Raw genomic sequence first — 12683 nt, 5'->3', positions numbered from 1 at the left:
ACCTCAGTGCTCTGACTGCCCTCCAGAGCAATGAAATCAGAAGTTCTGGGGGTTGGACTTAGGCATCAGTATTTGTTAAAGGTCTGTAAATGATTTCAAGTGCAACCAAGGTAGAGAACCATTGCTCTAAATCATTGCTTCTCAAACTGTAATGTGCATACCGATCTTGTTAATATGCATATTCTGACCCTGCAGATCTGGGGTGGGACCTGAGAAACTGCATTTCTAACTCCCTCTTAGGTGATGCCAATGCTGCTGGTTCCTGGGCCACACTTTGAGTTTGTTGTTGCCGTTGAGCCAATTCCAACTCATACTGCTCCATAGAGTTCAAGGCTGCGACTTTTTTGAAGTACGTAGATCACCAGGCCTGTCTTCCAAAGCGTCTCTAGGTGGGTTCAAACCGCCAACCGTTCAGCTGGTAGTCAAGCACCACCTGAGACTCTCACTGATTCTAAGGTGCTTCCTTCCTCCTCTTCTCTCTCTACCTTCTCCCCTCAGTTCTGGGAAAAAACCTTTTATAAAACATGTTATTTTTTCCCAGGAACTACATTCTCTCCTGAGGCCACGATCATCTTTACTCAGGACAATAAAATGTTACATCTTTCAAGATGAGTGTTTCAAATTGCTCTTCCCTTTCTATAGCAATTTTGACTTGTGAGAAAAGTATATATCAGTTTTCAGTATAAGATGAATCATAATTTATCAGTGAAAAGAAGTTGTTAAAGTATTTGACATAATGTGGACACCTTCAGAAATTTGTTTGACTGCTCTGGAAAGTTTTTAAAGAAGATAATTTATGCATAACCAAAACTCAAGAGAAAAGCTTATTAAAGCTGCATTTGTTTAGACACAAAAATATCAAGAATTGTTGACGCTTCTGCCATTTGGATTTGAATCCCTAAAGCAGCTTTAAACCGAACTGTCTTGTTCAGGTCATTTGGCCAAACTTGATGGTAAGGATGCCACCGGCTGCTCTACAGCAACCCTGACTTAGGGAATAGGAAGCAGAAACTCCTGAACAAATCTGAGGCTTGCCTAGTATGTGCTCTAAGGATATTCACTCTAGCCGTGTGCTAAAACACCCTTATACCAACAATCATAAAGATGGTACAAAACAGGGCAGCATTTTGTTGTACAAGGGGTTGCCCTGAGTCGGAGCCAACTTTACAGCAAGTAACAAGGGCACCCCGGGAAGGAGATAGCCAGGATATTGAATATCCATTTCTTGTACTTGATCTTTGTCTTTTCTACTTCTTTAGTTAAGCCTGGATAGAGGACAGAGACAGTGACTTTTGAGTTGGGCATATCTGGGCTTGAAATCTCAACCCTTCCCCTTTGCTGCCTTTGAGCCTGGGACAAGATACTTTACTTTTTTTCTGCCCACATTTGCTTATTTGCATGAGCATGTGTTTATTATGACCTCACATAGCTGGAAGTCCTGAGATGATTGGTTCTAAGAGTGGCTCAGCAGCTTGACCATATCATTAAGGGCCTTTTATCACACTTTATCACGCTTCGTCTTTTTTCATGGTGATAAGATGGTTGTGGTTAACTCCAGGTATCACACCTTCACAGGAAAATGTCCTTAGTAGAAAGAGAGCAGAAATATATCATATGCCTGTCTCTATCTCATCAGGGAAGAAAGTCCTTCCCAGGAGCCTCCCTAATAGACTGCCCTATCATTGGCCAGACATAGATCACATGCTGACCGCTAAATCAATCATTGGCAAAAGAGAATGGGATTGTCGTGATGGATTTAGGCCAATCATGATTCATCCCTCAGGGCAGAATTTACAGTGTCATTGGAGAAAATATGGTCAAATCAGATTCTCTTAGCAGGGAAAAACAGGGTGGGCTATTGGATTGACAACTATTAGTCTCTATCATGCTTCTGATAAACGTCCTTCTTCCCTGCTCCAATCTTTAAATTAGATAACTGACATTGGCTCATGGGGGGAACATCTGCAGGTTTGTTACCTTCAAACTGGTTTATTTCTTTATATGATAACGTCTTCAGCTAGCATCATGAGATTTTGTTCCTGGTAACAAGAGGGATCCCTATTTTGACACCATTAAAACTTTAAAAAAACATTTTGCCTAGCAATTGAGAACTGTATGAGCTCTGTCTCTCTGTTCAAAATCTAAGGCTAAGAGAACAAATTTGTTTATTTATAAGAAAGCATCTAAGTTAACATCAAATTAAGTCTCCTTCAGATTGCAAAGAGGACAAATTTTGTACCCTTTCTACTAAAATGTGCTTCTATTAAGATTATACCAAGAAAACTCTATAGGGCAGCTCTGCTCGGTAACACACAGGGTCACCATGAGTTAGAGTCAACTTGGCAGAAACTAACAACAACAATATTAAAATGTCATGGACATTTGCAACTCCCACCAATATTGTTTTAGAAGTTCTTCACTGAGGTGGCTGTATCTTTTTTATCTCTGTATTCAAGAAGCTGACACTTTCCCTGGATCATGATAGATGTTCAATAAATGTTGTATTGAAAAAAACTCAAACCATGTTGTTTCACCCAGTTACGTGGCAACGTTACAAGACAATGTTCCTGTCTGGGCTTCAATGAATACCTCTTAATTTTCTGTTACCATGGAATGATTTCCCAGCTGGTTGAGAATGCACCAAGTGATGTTGGCAGTGTCAGCCCATGAATTAGCATTACTTGGTGTATATGTACAGGAATTAGGTCGTTCTCTTGACACAAAGCCCTCTATTAGTCTCAAGCTTACTGGTGCACATCAGTCCCAGAGTCCATAGCTGAGGGATATCAGTTGTAATGAGGGCCAGCTCGTCACGTCCTAAGCCTCAGTGATGCCTATGCTTGACTCAGAGCAAGACATGAGGACATAAGAGTCACCATAACTTGTTTGACTGTTTTTCATGAGTTGATTGACTAACTTTGACAGTCATCTCATTTTTCAGTTTTAAAAAGACAGAACCGATGTGTATGTAATACCAGAAATTTCTTGAAAATGAAATACTTAAAGATATTTTAGGAAGGTCTGAGAGAAGTGAAAATCAAGAATTAACTACCAATAAGGAACTTTAGAATGTGATTTTCTGGAAGGCAGGAACCTATGACTTCTCTACCCCCAGTCCCTATCAGCACCTCATGCAACACTTTACATTCTGTAGGGCAATTCTCAGGGGGCCTACATGTGCCAGAGATTCTTCTCTCTGAAACATGAATACCATAGGCTAGAAGAAAATTTACACCATCAGCACTTCCAGGTGGTCATCCTAACTTAGCACTCTCTTAGCAGCAGGCAGTTCCATGAGGGCTAGATACTCTGGCAGGACTTGGCTTCCAGGAGCCAAAAGAACCCAGAAGGGCCAGTTATTCCCCACGCCCAACCCCCCCACCCCCGCCCTGGCCCTATCATTCCAGTCTAGGTAGCTCTTGAAATCTTCCCTGAATAGAAGCCCAAAGCATGAACTTCCTTACCCAGAGCTTCTTATGATTAGGAGTTCCTTGGGCTTGAAGCCAACATTTTGGGAATAATGCTGAGTCAGAGCGTAGTCGAAAAAAATCTCAGACTCTGAAGCCATACTTTCTGGGTTCAAGTCCCAGCTCTGCCACTTGCAAGCTTTGTGATCTCAGGTAAGTTGCTGTATCTGTTTTTGCCTCATTGCCTCACCTTCCTCATCTATGTAGCAATAGGACTTTTATGAAGATTAAATAAGAACAATGCCTGGCACACAGTGAACTCTATGTAATTAAGCTGGACGGTAATCATTTGCATCCATCTTAATTCAGACTTCTACCAACTTCAGCAGTTCTAGATGTGCCCAGACATCAGTAGCATCAACTTAGAAAATTGCTAGGCTGCAATAATACGGGCCAAAATATTCTGTACAATTAATTGGTTCTGGTCACCATTTTGTATCAACATTTTTGTTTTAAATTTTATGAAGTATCTTCCATATTATTTCTTTTTTTTTTTTAATTTTTAAATGGATTTTATTTTTTAGAGCAGTTCTAGGTTTACAGAAAAAAAGTATGCAGAAAGAACAGAGAGTTCTCATAAACCACCTCTTCCTACTGCATAATTTCTCCTATTTTTAACATCTTGCATTCTTGTGGTACATTTTGTCTATGGCAATACCGCCCTCAACACTTACGAGCTTGTCTTACGCTTTTTTATACTTAAATAAAAATGTAAGAATTTCAAGGGCTGAAACTTTCTCTATTAATTTCTTTATATATTCAGTGCAGAAGTACTACTATTAGGTTAAATAAAAAAAAGAATTGTTTCCAGAATTTAAAAAAAAAAAAAATCCATTGAAATGCAATTTCTTCATAATACCAAAACAAATAGCCAACCAATTCAGTCAAAAGGCCCTTAGTGTTAAGAGAGTTAAATTCTCAGGTTGATTTCATTACTCTCAGTGCCATGATCTGATTGCTTTATCACATAATCTCTCCACTTAACATTTATATGATTTTAGAATGTTGGGATGTTATCACTGCCTTTCATTTTAGGGAGGATTGCATTCTAGGATTATTACTGGCTCAACCTAAGACGGAGGTTGTGGTATTGAGGAATAACCGTTATTTAAAGAATTATAAAGACTCACAAACAGGTAATATGTAGTTAGATTTTTTTTTTTTAACCAATGAAATATCTAGTTGGAATTTTGATGGCTAAAATCTGGTACAATATGGGCAAAGTGTTGGTGAAACACGGCAGTGTCTCCTGGTCTAAAATACACCATTTTGGTTGTCTTACTGGTCATTGAAAAGCTGCCTGTACATCATATGGACACAGCTTCTTGGAGACCACTTAGAATGAATGACTTCAGCAGGGAAGTGGGTTTGGCTCAGGTAGGTAGTGCAGCAAAGTGCTGGCTCTAGAATGAGACTACCTGGGGTTAGATGAAAGCACTGCCACACTTGCCTGGTGTGTGACCTCAGGCTGGTTCCTTGGTTCCTTGACCTCTCTAAGGATCTGTTTCCTTGTCTGAAAAATTGGTGTAAAAATAGTACCTATATCATTAGGTTCCTGTGAGCATAAAATATGGGAATATATATAAAGTGCTTAGTCCAGAGGCTGTACAGTAAGAGCTCGCTACATTTTCCCTATTACTTTTTACTATCGTTTAAAGGCATTTCCCACTTGGATCCTGTATTGGTAAATAAGATAATGATGAAAAAAGAATGCTGTTTCTAATTAGTACCAACACCTACTTTATGCCAGGAATTTTAATTTGTGTTTCCGTTAAATGATTTCAATACTGGTGAGACCAGAATCTTCTGGAATTGTATACCCACCCTGTTTCTATCAGAACCTGTTAGTCAGGAAGAGACTAGTTGCCACCTTCTTATACTGTTGCCGTCTAGTGCGAAGGCCGCTATTATTTTCCTTAACAGGTCAAGGAGCTATTGAGAAACTCTCAGTGAATGAGAACAGGTTCCTGGAAGGAGGAAGTGACTTGCCTGAGGCCACGTAGAACCAAGTTTCCGCAGAGTCACTTGCAGTGTCTTAAAAACAGTCCTCCTTTATTGAGCTTTAATTAGATGCACGTACTGAGTTCAGCACTTTACATGCTTTATCTTTTTTTTCTTTATTATTGTACTTTAGATGAAGGTTTACAGAACAAACTAGCTTCTCATTAAACAGTGCATATATTGTTTTATGACATTGGCTAACAACCCCATAACATGTCAGTACCCTCCTTCTCAACCTTGAGTTCCCATTTACCAGCTTTCCTGTCCCCTTCTGCCTTCTAGTCCTTGTCCCTGGGCTGGTCTACCCCTTTAGTCTTGTTTTGTCCTATGGATCTGTCTAATCTTTGGCTAAAAGGTGAACCTCTGGAGAGACTTCATTACTGAGCTAAAAGGGTGTCGGGGGGCCATACTTTCAGAGTTTATCCAGTCTCTATCAGGCCAGTAAGTCTGTCTATTTCTGAGTTAGAATTTTGTTCTACATTTTTCTCCAGATCTGTCCCAGCCCCTCTGTTGTGATCCCGGTCAGAGCAGTCAGTGGTGGTAGCCGGGCACCATCTAGTTGTACTGGACTTAGTCTGGTAGAGGCCGTGATAGTTGTGGTCTATTAGTCCTTTGGACTAGTCTTTCCCTTGCGTCTTTGGTTTTCTTCATTTTCCCTTGCTCCTGAAGGGATGAGACCAGTGAAGTATCTTAGATGGCCGCTCACAGGTTTTTAAGACCCCGGACACTACTCACCAAAGTAGAATATAGAACATTTTCTTTTTTTTTTTGTTTTTCTTCCATTTTATTGTTTTATTTACAAACAGGGTGAAGTCAACTGGGAAAATCAGGGCCTGGGAGTCAGTCTGGGCCATCCAAATGTGGAGTGGTTCCTGGGTCAATGTCCACCATGAGGCCGCCTCTTCTATACTTTTCCTGCCTCTTAGAAATAGCTCCTCGATTCCTCAGGGCAGCCTCATCTGCTGCTCTTGAGCCCTTCCATAAGGGCAGATGGATCCTGGGGGAACAGGGTGGCACAAGGGCTGGGGCCCCCTCAGTTTGTGTAAACCTGAGTTCCGATCACGCGCATGATTTCCTTCTGTATCTTGGGGTCCTGAGTATTAATGTTGGCATCTCCCACCTGACCATCTTCATATACAAAGAAGAACCGTGTGCAGACATGGTCGGACACAGGGCAGACCCAGATGTTCCCGTGATTCTGGAGGTCCTTAGATGTAATCACTTCACAAAGTGCTATACAGTTTAGATTCCAACTCCGCAGGAACCTTGACTGAATGGATCAGGTCTGGGGGATGGTATTCATCCTGTTATCTCTGGACCAGCTCATCCTTGGAGGGCATCCTGTGCTATCCTTTTCCCATTCCTGCAGTTTGGTGTAGGATGCATTGACTAGCCCATTGCGTGGGATCGAATGCCAGTTCTCAATGTGGGACCCACTGTAAGGCAGGGTAGAATACATGTCTCCTTACAGTATGAGGTTCCCAGGAGCAGCTTCCAAGACTGCCATTCCCACCCTCTCTCACCTACACAGGATATGAAAATGGACACAGATACACCTAGCGATGGACATGCATATGGAAGATACATGTGGTTAACCCCTACAACCCCATGTATAGTCTCATCCTCTCTTCTGTACTTCAGCTAGTCTCATCCTAAATCCTCAACTGCTTGTTCAGTATTCTCATTTGGCTGTTCTCCTGATATTTCAAATTCAACAAATCAATCTCAAACTCGACAAACTTATTATTGATCCCACTACGGCTTCTAGTCTTATGTTCACTTTCTATTTTAAGAAAAGTGTATCACCACTCCAAGTTACTTTTAATACCTTTTTTCCTCTCTGTCCCATCCAACAATTAGGCATAAATGACTGTTTTTTCATTAAAATAGTTTTTGAATCTGTCCCTTTCCAATCATTTCCTTCAACCACATCTTTTTAACGTAAATGTCATCTCTCCTCAACTACATCATAAATAGTCTGAGAGTAAAAACCATCTCATATATAATTTTATCCTCTACAGCACCTACCACAATTGCAGCTAATGAATATTTGCCGATTGGTTGATAGACATAGGTAATACAAACTCATATACTTCAAGGGCACTTGCCCTCTTAGTCCCCTACATTATCTGCTGCCCTCCGCCCCATCTCCACCCCTCTCACTGGAAGGCAAAGGTGCTGCCGTAGAGCTTCTTGGCGGTCAGGAACCGAGCCTCCTTGGCAGGAGGGCTGCTCAGCAGGAGGAACTGGTGTGAAGTGTGCATGAACTTCAGCTGCCTGCTGAGAGGTAGTTTGACAATGTGTGACCTGTTGCTAGAGATGATCCACTGCAGAAGAGGATGGGCCAGGGGATCCAGCTTGTCCATCTGCTTCTTGATTTCCAAATATGAGCCCTGGGTCATCTCCCTGATGGACATCACACTATCCAGAGCTTTCTGAAGTTGCTCATAATTCTTCTTCTTAGGGTTAAAGGCCAGAGTCTTGGTATCAGTGGGGTCCACCACAGAGGGATAAGGCTCAAAGATGATGCTCTTCCTAGGGGACTCCAAAGCTGCCCTGCACATGGCACATGACCCTCAGGGTGTAGAAGGAGAAGACGCACAGTTCACGAGTATAGAAAGCTGGCTTGAGCATGGAGTCATTCTGGAAGATGTGCTGCTCATTGCACACCACACAGTACTCATTCAGTGTCGGAATCCTCTGCTCTGCATACTTCATGATCTGAACAAGGAATCCATACTCCACAGTGGGAATGTTCTTGCAGTGACCACTGACCTGGGGGCTGGGAGGGTAGCCAAACACCTCCACTTTGGGGTTCTTCATGGTGCAGGAGATGGAACGGTTCATGAGATGCCCAACTCAAAGCTCTGGTACACCCAGTTTGCCTTTCAGCATGCAGTCCTGTATGATAGGAAAACTGGGAGACTTGGGGATGGGTGAGAAGATGCTTAGGCCAGCTAGGAAGTTCTTGATGGTACCACTTGCCTTGAACCAACCGTGCCTCTTCTCCTGCTGGGTCTTCAAGAAATCGTTGCTGAGATGTTTCCATTGTTGGGATGTGAACACGCCCAGGATCTTTTTCAACTGAAGACCCAGCCCAAACCCTTCCTTATTCGATGGCTAGAAAACCTCAACTGATGGTTCTGGTCCATCAAAGTACTGGGAGAGAGAGACTCGCAGCCTTAACACAATAGGTTCTGTCTGGAGGAACTTCCAGGCTGTAGAGACTTTCTCATCGAGGAAGCTGATGTTGATGTGGAGGTGAGTGTCCATGTCATCGATAGTTCCATATTCTCTGATGGATACAGAGTTCTCACTGTAGATCTCCTTCACGGCTTCAATAGTTGCATCAAGTTGTGGGTGTCGATACAGGTCAGCTGCACAGCTCCCCTGAACTCCATAGAGAAATTCCTCTGATTCATTATCTCCTTCCAAATCATCATCATTCCAGAACTGGCCTTTCATGTCCATTGGGTCAGTGGGTCACTCACACTCCCAGGTCAGTGCTAGGCAGCATCCCTCCATACCACCAGTTGAACCCAGGCCAACGAAATGGGCCTTTAGGAGGCCACAAAGGGAGACGATGCAGGCAGCGATGTCAGGGGCTGACTGGAGATCTGCTGTAGATGGTAGGCTCTGCTGTTGCGGTGGTGACAAATCACTGTCCTGCAAGGGTGGCTGAGAACCAGAATATGAAGATCTGAGGACTGGGTTTGTGAAATTTGAAAAGAAAACAGGTGCTGATCGGGATGATCACAGAAGAGTACAGAGGGAGCAACTAATGTCCAGCCTGGGCTGTCATGGGCTTGGTGGTAGGATGATGGCAGCGAGGGTCAGAAGTACCAGCTTTCTTTTAAGGTTTCTGTCACTGCAGAAGTCAAGAAAAACTTAGCCTTTCTCCAAGGGCTGTTGTTGCTTGGTTCCTGCTGGCTGACCCCGGGCGGCGTGCGGCCGCCGCAGACGGGACAAGCCGCCCGGGACGCCCCGAGGGGTGGAGCGGCAGGCCCAGAACTTTTTCTTTATAAAATATGTTATGCCAGTAGAGCTAGATATTTCCTGAAATCATGGTCCCTACAGCGCTCAACCCAGTAATTCAGTCCCTAAGGGAGTTTGGATTTGTCCATGGAGCTTCCATGACCTTACCCTGAGCAAGTTGTTCTGGCTTCTCCAGTATTGTGTACTGTCTTACCCTTCACCAAAGTTACCATTTATCTACTGTATATTTAGAGTTTTTTCATCCCCTACCCCTCCCCTCCCTCATAACCATCAAAGATTGTTTCTTTGTGTGTAAACCTTCTCACGAGTTTTTATAGTAGTGGTCTCATACAATATTTGTCCTTTTGTGATTGACTTATTTCACTCAGCATAAAGTCCTCCAGTTTCATCCATGTTATGAGATGCTTCACAGATTCATCATTGTTCTTTCGTTGCATAATACTGCATTGTGTGTATGTACCATAGTTTGTTTATCCATTCATCTGTTGATGGGCATCTACGTTGTTTCCATCTTTTTGCTATTGTGAACAACGCTGCCATGAACTTGGGTGTGCATATGTCTATTCGCGTGACGACTCTTATTTCTCTAGGATATATTCCTAAGAGTGGGATTGCTGGATCATATGGCATTTCTATTTCTAGCTTAAAGGAAGCACCATATCATTTTCCAAAATGGTTGCACCATTTTTCATTCCCACCAGCAGTGCCTAAGAGTTCCAATCTCCCCACAGCCTCTCCAACATTTGTTATTTTGTGTTTTTTTGATTCATGCCACTAATGCTGGGGTGAGATGATATCTCATTGTGGTTTTGATTTGTATTTCTTTAATGGCTAGTGACCGCCAGAATTTCCTCATATGGCTGTTAGCCGCTTGAATGTCTTCTTTGGTGAAGCGTCTGTTCATTTCCTTTGCCCATTTTTAAATTGGATTGTTTGTCTTTTTGTTGTAGAGGTGTTGGATTTTCCTGCAGATTTTAGAGATTAGATATTTGTTGGATTTGTAATAACCAAAAATTATTTCCCAGTCTGTAGGTTCTCTTTTTACTCTTTTGTTGAAGTCTTTTGATGAGCGTAAGTGTTTAATTTTTAGAAGAGCCCGGTTATCTAGCTTATCTTCTGGAGTTTGTATGTTGTTAGTTATGGTTTGTATCCTGTTAATGCCATGTATTAGGGTCTCTAGCATTGCTCCTACTTTTTCTTCTATGATCTTTATAGTTTTTGGCTTTATATTCAGGTCTTTGATCCATTTTGAAGTAGTTTTTGTATACGGTGTGAGGTATGGGTCCTGTTTCATTTTTTTGCAGATGGATATCCAGTTTTGCCAGCACCATTTGTTAAAAAGACTGTCTTTTCCCCATTTGATGGACTTTGGGCCCTTGTCGAAGATCAGGTGACCGTAGGTGGATGGATTAACATCTGGGTTCTTGATTCTGTTCCACTGATCAATGCATCTGTTGTTGTACCAGTACCAGGCTGTTTCGACTACTGTAGCCGTATAGTAGGTTCTGAGGTCAGGTAGTGCGTCCACCTACGTTAATCCTCTTCTTCAACAATGCTCTACTTATCCGGGAGCTCTTCCCTTTCCATATAAAGTTAATGATTGTTTTTTCCATCTGGTTAAAGAATGTTGTTGGTATGTGGATCAGGATTGCACTGAATTTGTAGATTGTTTTGGGTAGAATTGTCATTTTCACAATGTAGAGTCTACTTATCCATGATCATGGTATGTTTTTCCATTTATGTAGATCTCTTTTAGTTTCTTGCAGTAGAGTTTTATGTGTATATGCCTTTTACATCCCTGGTTATATTTATTTCTAAGTATTTTATTTTTTTAGGGGTTATTATAAATGGTATTGTTTTCCTAATTTCCTTTTTGTCGTTCTCTTTGTTGGTGTATAGGAATCCAACTGATTTTTGAATGTTTATCTTGTACCCTGCTACTCTGCTGAATCTTTCTGTTAGTTTCAACAGATTTCACTTGATGTAAAACTTCAACCAATGTCATTTTAATAAGCAAAATAAAATTTTAATCCACAATCTGAGGATTAGTTAGTTACTTCTCTCTTGTGGACATTGTCATACTTAAATGATAATATTTGAAAGCTGCTATTTTCCAGATCTCTCTGCACAATGTTTAATGTCTATAGTAGTGAGTTATTTTGTGAAAATTAAAGGCATTCTCACAGTACAATCGTATTGTCTACATTTGATACTGAAATATAAGAGTGCCTGTGGGGTGATTTCACTAAACAATCAAGAAACAGAACACTTAAAACCAACAGGGCAACAATAGGACCATGTGTGATGGCTCTTTGAAAGGTTACACTTATCACCTGGTATACTCTATTTTTACAAAAGGTCAAGTCCCTTAAGTTATAGACTTCTGTAAAAAGATGAAGAGAGAATAACTGATTTCAGAGAATTGAATTAGGTTTACAATTTCATTGATGTGATTTCAGAGAATCCAATTTGGATTAAAATTTCCCTATAAAAGAACAATTGGGGGGCAACAAGGGTAAGTTAACAAGTAATTCTATTAATACTTTTAAAATCTGAACCAAATTGGGACAATCTGTTGTAGAGAAAGAAGAGCGAATAAAAAGCCATTTCTACTCTTGCTCTGTACCAGCCCTGGAAGACCAATGAACTATTCATTGGAAATACCTGTTTTCAACAACATAAACAGCAACTATACATGTGGACATCACTGGATGGAATACACAGGAATCAAATAGACTACATCTGTGAAGAAGCTCAATATCATCAGTCAGAACAAGGTGTTGAACTTGCATATGAGCAATTGATGGTCTGTTCCTATCACCAAGGCCATGCAGGTCAATTATCATTTCCACATATTACCAATGACTATCTACATTCTTTGTTTTGTGATAAAATTTTGTTTAAATCAGTATTATTTTACACAAATGAGTGTTTTGTTAAAATTTGAAAATCTTTAGACTTTATGAAGTTCTCTGTTTTTACATATTTTTCTGGAGGGCAACCCTTTCTTGCCATTTTTTCATGCAGAAAATTTTCTCTATTGCATTTTTTGAGTCAAAAACAAAGATAGATTAATAGGCAAAGTTTTATTAGATAAAAAGTGATTGTTAGCTCTGTCGTATATCTGCTGCATTTAAGATTAGGACCCATAGCAAAACTAGCAGTTTAAGTTGAAATTCTGTGTTCCCAATCTGCCCTTATAAAAGGGTCCATCTCTTA

General features: G+C 41.1%; 1 pseudogene; it reads right to left on the bottom strand.

Moving 5' to 3' along the window:
- Positions 1–6435: 6435 nt before the first annotated feature.
- LOC101358776 (poly [ADP-ribose] polymerase 6-like) lies at positions 6436–8939 on the bottom strand (annotated as a pseudogene).
- Between the last annotated feature and the right edge of the window lie 3744 nt (positions 8940–12683).

This window comes from Trichechus manatus, unplaced genomic scaffold, assembly GCF_000243295.1.
Source record: "Trichechus manatus latirostris isolate Lorelei unplaced genomic scaffold, TriManLat1.0 scaffold00108, whole genome shotgun sequence".
In the NCBI taxonomy this organism is placed as follows: Eukaryota; Metazoa; Chordata; class Mammalia; order Sirenia; family Trichechidae; genus Trichechus; species Trichechus manatus.
The sequence above is the reverse complement of the archived record's forward strand: the minus strand, read 5'-3'. Positions and strand labels throughout refer to the sequence as shown.